Genomic DNA, 6,415 nt, shown 5'->3' with positions numbered 1-6,415 from the left:
ATAATAATAATAATAATAAAAGTAATAATATTTTCTACAAAAACAATAGGGACCTCGCCGCGGTCGCTGCTCGGGCCCCAATAATAATTTCTACACAAAGTCCATTGTGGTGACCCGCCCCCTTTTAAGTAAATTCAAAATGGCCGACTTCCTGTAAAACCTAGCTCATTGCTCCAAGAGACTTTTTTGTAGGTCTTGGTATTATACATACAGTGAACCCTCGCTACTTCGCGGTTCACCTTTCGCAGGTTCAGTGCTTCGCGGGTGAAGTGAAATATGGTTTATTAATGTTGTTTTACCACATAAATGCTGCATAATAACCATTTTATACCTATATACACGCGTTAGTAGATGTCTGTGTTTATGTGTTATGAGAATTTGCACAAGCTGCATCTATGTGTTATGAGAATTTGCACAGGCTACATCTATGTGTTATGAGAATTTGCACTGGCTACATCTATGTGTTATGAGAATTTGCACAAGTTGTATCTATGTGTTATGAGAACGGGAATAATTGGAAAGGATTCGTACAGGGCCTAAGCACCAGGAATGTCTGACTCATGTGAAAAGGTGCAGTCGATAACGAAAAGGGAGTGAGGATTGGCAGAGGCCAAAGTTGTGCGAAGGGCCATGCGAACCATCAAAGCGCACTCGAACGGGAGGGGTTGGGATGAAATATTGGCTATAAGAATGTGACGAAGGCAAAACGAAAGTAGAGTCGGCTGAGGGTTTTACGCGCGGACGCCCAGCATCGTATTTTTTGCTCGCATTACTGAGGACGCCGGGGCTCTCCGTCCTTCCAGCACACGGTAATGAGATTTATGTCTTGCATGTAATCTATGAGCTGAAATACAATTGTTGCTTGCTTGCTTGCTTGTACACTTTATACTGTGGGTTAAATAAAATGTGCCGCTTGTTTAACGCAGTGAAGTGTTTGTTGTCCATGTAAGTCGCCGACGATCCGCGATCCTGAAGTTAATAATAAGTCATAGCAATTGATCATGAGTTGTGACTATTATATTATTTGATACTGTAATTGATTGTAAGCAGTGTCTACTCAAGGGCTCACGCTTGTCTGATTGGACATAACAGACAGCTTAACCCATTGTAGCCTGACGATTGGGCATCAGTCTCGCTACTAGTCACTCTTATTGATGCTGTAATTGATCATAAGCAGTATCAGAAATTGTTTCAAAACATTTTTGGCGTTGTCGGCAGGATCTCGGGAAAACTGCGACTTGGACATGGCTTGTTGTTTGAGTAAGAGTAAAACTTTGGATGAACCCGAGGGGGGTTTTGCTGACTGCGTCTCGGGAGTGCCGGGGTGGGACAGTCGTGCTGACTGCGTCTCGGGAGTGCCGGGGTGGGACAGTCGTGAGTTTAGAGGACCCGAAGGGGGGTTTGCTGACTGCGTCTCGGGAGTGCCGGGGTGGGACAGTCGTGCTGACTGCGTCTCGGGAGTGCCGGGGTGGGACAGTCGTGCTGACTGCGTCTCGGGAGTGCCGGGGTGGGACAGTCGTGAGTTTAGAGGACCCGAAGGGGGGTTTGTTGACTGCGTCTCGGGAGTGCCGGGGTGGGACAGTCGTGCTGACTGCGTCTCGGGAGTGCCGGGGTGGGACAGTCGTGCTGACTGCGTCCCGGGAGTGCCGGGGTGGGACAGTCGTGAGTTGAGAGGACCCGAAGGGGGGTTTGTTGACTGCGTCTCGGGAGTGCCGGGGTGGGACAGTCGTGCTGACTGCGTCTCGGGAGTGCCGGGGTGGGACAGTCGTGCTGACTGCGTCTCGGGAGTGCCGGGGTGGGACAGTCATGAGTTTAGAGAAATTGGGAAATTGTTGACGCGGAATGGGGGACGCCCTGGTCCGTGGGTTAACATGCCAGTGGGGGCCAGCCCGACGTCAGTTAAGGATTTACTGACTCAGGTGGTGGTCTGTAAAAGAGCGCCTTTGGGGGGTGTGCGGAAGATGATGTGGATTTGTGCAGAAGCATGGCGGGAGAAGAATAAGGCGTTAGACGCTGCTCTCCTCGCTGGTGCGCGTAAAGATCAAGAAATTCTAATGCAGAACAATAAGATCGAAGAACTAGAGAAGGAAATATCTAGATTAAATTCTGTGTTGGAAAAAACAATTGTGCATATTTCCAAGAAAGCACGAGCTAACCAGCGGAAAACTGATCGCCGCGTTGAAACGCAACAAATACGGGCGTTTACGAGAGATCTTGCGGGCGAATGGGAGCCGGAGGGCTGGGAAGGAGATATATGGGGGGATGGTGACGTTGAAGTAACAGCCCCTGCCACCGGGCAGTCCCTCTATCCAAAATTATCACATTTGCAAATAAAACCGATAGCACGCAGGCGTGAAGAGCAAAATGTGGTATTGCCTATTGTGGATGTCGAGCGGGATGCTAATGGGGTTGTCGTAGTGGACGCTGAAGGAAACCCCATTGTGCGGAGACAGGAGTTTCCTGAACCCGCACCGCGAGTAACTGTAACTAAGGAAGATTATTCACAGGACGAAATCACACAAATTTCCACCAAATATAAACAGCGTGGTGGGGAGCCCACTGACTCATGGATCAGACGTCTGTACGAGGAAGGTGCAGATGCAATTGGGCTGGATCAGGGGGACAGACGCGCTATGTGGAGAGCGTTAATAGACGCGGGAGTCCCTCATTCGGAGATTGATGGACAATCAAACGAGTTTTTGATGGCCAGGTGCAGACAAAGAGGACTTAAAGTTAATTGTTTGCGCTTTGAAGAACGATCCGGTCGTTCTGAACTTGCAGAATTGGCAGGACTGCTTAAAGATATGATAAAACCAGCTGTGCCCTCTGCCCCTCCCGTGGAGGGGAACAGAGAGGAATGTTTGGAAAGCAGCAGTGAGGATGAAAGGTATGTTGCAGCCGTTCGAAGAAAAAAAAAAAAAGGCAAGAGGTCTCAAGTCTTTGATCTCTTAGGATAGGATGAAGGTCAAGCCTTTGTTGCCAGCCAGTCAAAATTGTCAGAACGATGGAGTGTCGGTGATATTCGACCCCATGTAAAGCTAGAAATTTATTGGAATAATTCGGTTCAATGTGTTTTGGCACTGGTTGACACAGGGGCGGAGGCCTCGTTGATTCAAGGAAATCCCAACAAAATGAAGGGCACCCTAGTCCCGGTACAAGGAATAGGGGGGCAAATTATAAATGGAAAGGCAGTAACTTTGCCTTTGAAAATTGGACACATGCCAATTCGGAAATATGAAGTGGTGGTTACACCCATCGCAGAATGGATAATTGGAATGGACATACTGGCTGGAATGACCTTGCACCTGAAAGGGCAGTAAAATCGCCCAGTTGGTAATAAAACCGTGCAATATGACAACAGTTCAGGAAATTCCTAAACCAGTGATAAGATCTGGACGAGGCTCAGGGGGCTTTGGCTCAACCGACAGGGCCGGAGCTAAGGTTTGGGTAAAACAAAACTCAGGGCCCCCCCGGGCTGCTGAGATAATTGCACAAGGAGACGACGCTACAGTGAGCGTCTTATTTGAAGGAGAAGAAAAATGTGTTATTTACGTGAAAACTAATCTGTGCCTTTCAATTGTAGGAACTAACTGTGTTCATTACAGCCGGTGTGGATGACGTGGTGGGAGTTGTTTGTGGGACGGGCCGGCAACGGATCAAGACGCCATGGCCGTTATTGAAGTCCGGTACGGTGGTGTCGGCTGCTTGGTCATCCTCTTCCTTGACCTTGGTGCCATCGTCCAACTCTCCTGGGAGCAAACGACCGGACGCCTTCTGTACCCCCGAATGCAGGGCCCGCTGTCATGGAATCTGACCGGCAGTGAGAGGGTCAAGGGGGTCAACGTGACCCAGGATGGAGTGACGTGTCCGGGGGGCGGGCTGTGTGCGGTGGCCAACCTCACCGCTGATGCAGTATTCTGGAGTCCTGGAAAAGAATCAACCCAATGGCTGTTTCGTAACGGAACTAGAATCTGGATCAAGTCCAGGGTGGAGCTGTGCGCAGTGAAACCAGGTACGATGGAAGGAGATGTCAAGAGCTTTTGGTTCAGAGCAGAGTGTGATCCGACCCGTCAAGGAAAGAACTGGACCAAATGACTCATCCCAGAGAAGGGGAGAGGCGTTAGTAAAGCGACCCCCCCCCCCACACACACATTACAAACACCCAGCTGGTACCTATAATTGATACATGTACACCCTTGGCACAATCAGCAATAACTACGAAAATGTATTGTATTTCCTGTTTTTCCCACGTGTGTTCGAAAGAAGAGAGAGTGTTAACACGACACCTTATTGGGGGGAACCGGAACGTTATTGGGGGTATCTAACACCATTGATAATGAAGTGACACGCTATAAATTAGCTGGGACCGGACAGGGAACTCATGATGCCCTACTAAAAGTAGGAATGTGGCTTCCTAATTCAATAGTGGGACAAAACGAAAATGCTAAACTGTGGCAAAATGTATTTAAATGGGAATTAAATATGTGGAACGCCACTAGTGAAGTGTTAACCAATGTAACTAAACAGCTAAATTGGACCACATGTAGCATACAAAACCTACATGCGCAGACGCAAAAAGAGCGTTTCGTACGAGTAATGACTACAGGAAATTACCAGGAGTGGCGTAGTGTCTGGAATATATCCTCTGAGTTGTGGTGAACCCAAACACAAACCAGACCTTTAATACCGATCTTTGCGAAAACACTGATAAAGGACTAGCTTGTAAATTGCATCATGAATTTGTTAATCCTTGCTTAACCAACGTAAACTTCACCTTGTGCGATTGGTCGAGGGAACCTAGTAGGGACATTTTGTGGCAGGTGGGGCCGCATACCTCAGTGGGGAAACGGGACGTATTGGTTGACAAATTACACAGTTGCTAGCCGGTTTACGGCTGTACAATGGGAAGTGCTACGCACACCATGGCAAATCTCTTTGGAGCGTTTCAAATGCGCATTGGAACGATCCACTGAGGTAAAGAAATTGATAAAGTCACATGCGTCCAATGTTTCCCAGCTGATGGTATCGACATTGCATGCTGCTAAAATCATTCAGCAACAGTCTGCTCACCATTGGTGGGACATATTTTCAGGCTTGTCACAAACTGCTAGGGCAACGTTGCTTCCACCAATGATTTTGGTTTTAATAGCTATCGCTTTGACTACGCTATGCAATATTGGAATTTGTGTTTATGTTATGAATATACCAGGCGAGAAATCCATTGTACCACGCGCATAGACATGTTGACTCATGTGGTGGTAAATGTTTTACAGGATCATTGGTTTTGCTTTGCTCACTCATATAATGTACCATGGTTTCAGTGGATATTGGATAATTGGGAACAACACGTTAACGGGTTAATAAATTAGTGGAACCTGTTTGCATCAATTGGTGGTAAAACACCAGGAGTGGAATGAAGTGAAATATGGTTTATTAATGTTGTTTTACCACATAAATGCTGCATAATAACCATTTTATACCTATATACACGCGTTAGTAGATGTCTGTGTTTATGTGTTATGAGAATTTGCACAAGCTGCATCTATGTGTTATGAGAATTTGCACAGGCTACATCTATGTGTTATGAGAATTTGCACAGGCTACATCTATGTGTTATGAGAATTTGCACAAGTTGTATCTATGTGTTATGAGAACGGGAATAATTGGAAAGGATTCGTACAGGGCCTAAGCACCAGGAATGTCTGACTCATGTGAAAAGGTGCAGTCGATAACGAAAAGGGAGTGAGGATTGGCAGAGGCCAAAGTTGTGCGAAGGGCCATGCGAACCATCAAAGCGCACTCGAACGGGAGGGGTTGGGATGAAATATTGGCTATAAGAATGTGACGAAGGCAAAACGAAAGTAGAGTCGGCTGAGGGTTTTACGCGCGGACGCCCAGCATCGTATTTTTTGCTCGCATTACTGAGGACGCCGGGGCTCTCCGTCCTTCCAGCACACGGTAATGAGATTTATGTCTTGCATGTAATCTATGAGCTGAAATACAATTGTTGCTTGCTTGCTTGCTTGTACACTTTATACTGTGGGTTAAATAAAATGTGCCGCTTGTTTAACGCAGTGAAGTGTTTGTTGTCCATGTAAGTCGCCGACGATCCGCGATCCTGAAGTTAATAATAAGTCATAGCAATTGATCATGAGTTGTGACTATTATATTATTTGATACTGTAATTGATTGTAAGCAGTGTCTACTCAAGGGCTCACGCTTGTCTGATTGGACATAACAGACAGCTTAACCCATTGTAGCCTGACGATTGGGCATCAGTCTCGCTACTAGTCACTCTTATTGATGCTGTAATTGATCATAAGCAGTATCAGAAATTGTTTCAAAACAGCGGGTCTAAAAAATATTCGGGGGCATTGTAGTTTCGCCGAGCGGCACGACGGGGCGCTGGAGCGGT

At 46.9% G+C, this 6,415-nt stretch overlaps 1 pseudogene; it reads left to right on the top strand.

The window, feature by feature from the left end:
• The first annotated feature begins 456 nt into the window (after positions 1-456).
• Positions 457-6,079, top strand: LOC148315610 (uncharacterized; annotated as a pseudogene).
• Positions 6,080-6,415: the final 336 nt, after the last annotated feature.

The sequence above is a fragment of the Idiotropiscis lumnitzeri genome, unplaced genomic scaffold (assembly GCF_059441095.1).
Source record: "Idiotropiscis lumnitzeri isolate Australia: NSW breed Sydney's pygmy pipehorse unplaced genomic scaffold, RoL_Ilum_1.0 HiC_scaffold_79, whole genome shotgun sequence".
Taxonomy (NCBI): Eukaryota; Metazoa; Chordata; class Actinopteri; order Syngnathiformes; family Syngnathidae; genus Idiotropiscis; species Idiotropiscis lumnitzeri.
Note: the sequence above shows the minus strand (reverse complement) of the source record. Positions and strands in the feature narration are given on the sequence as shown.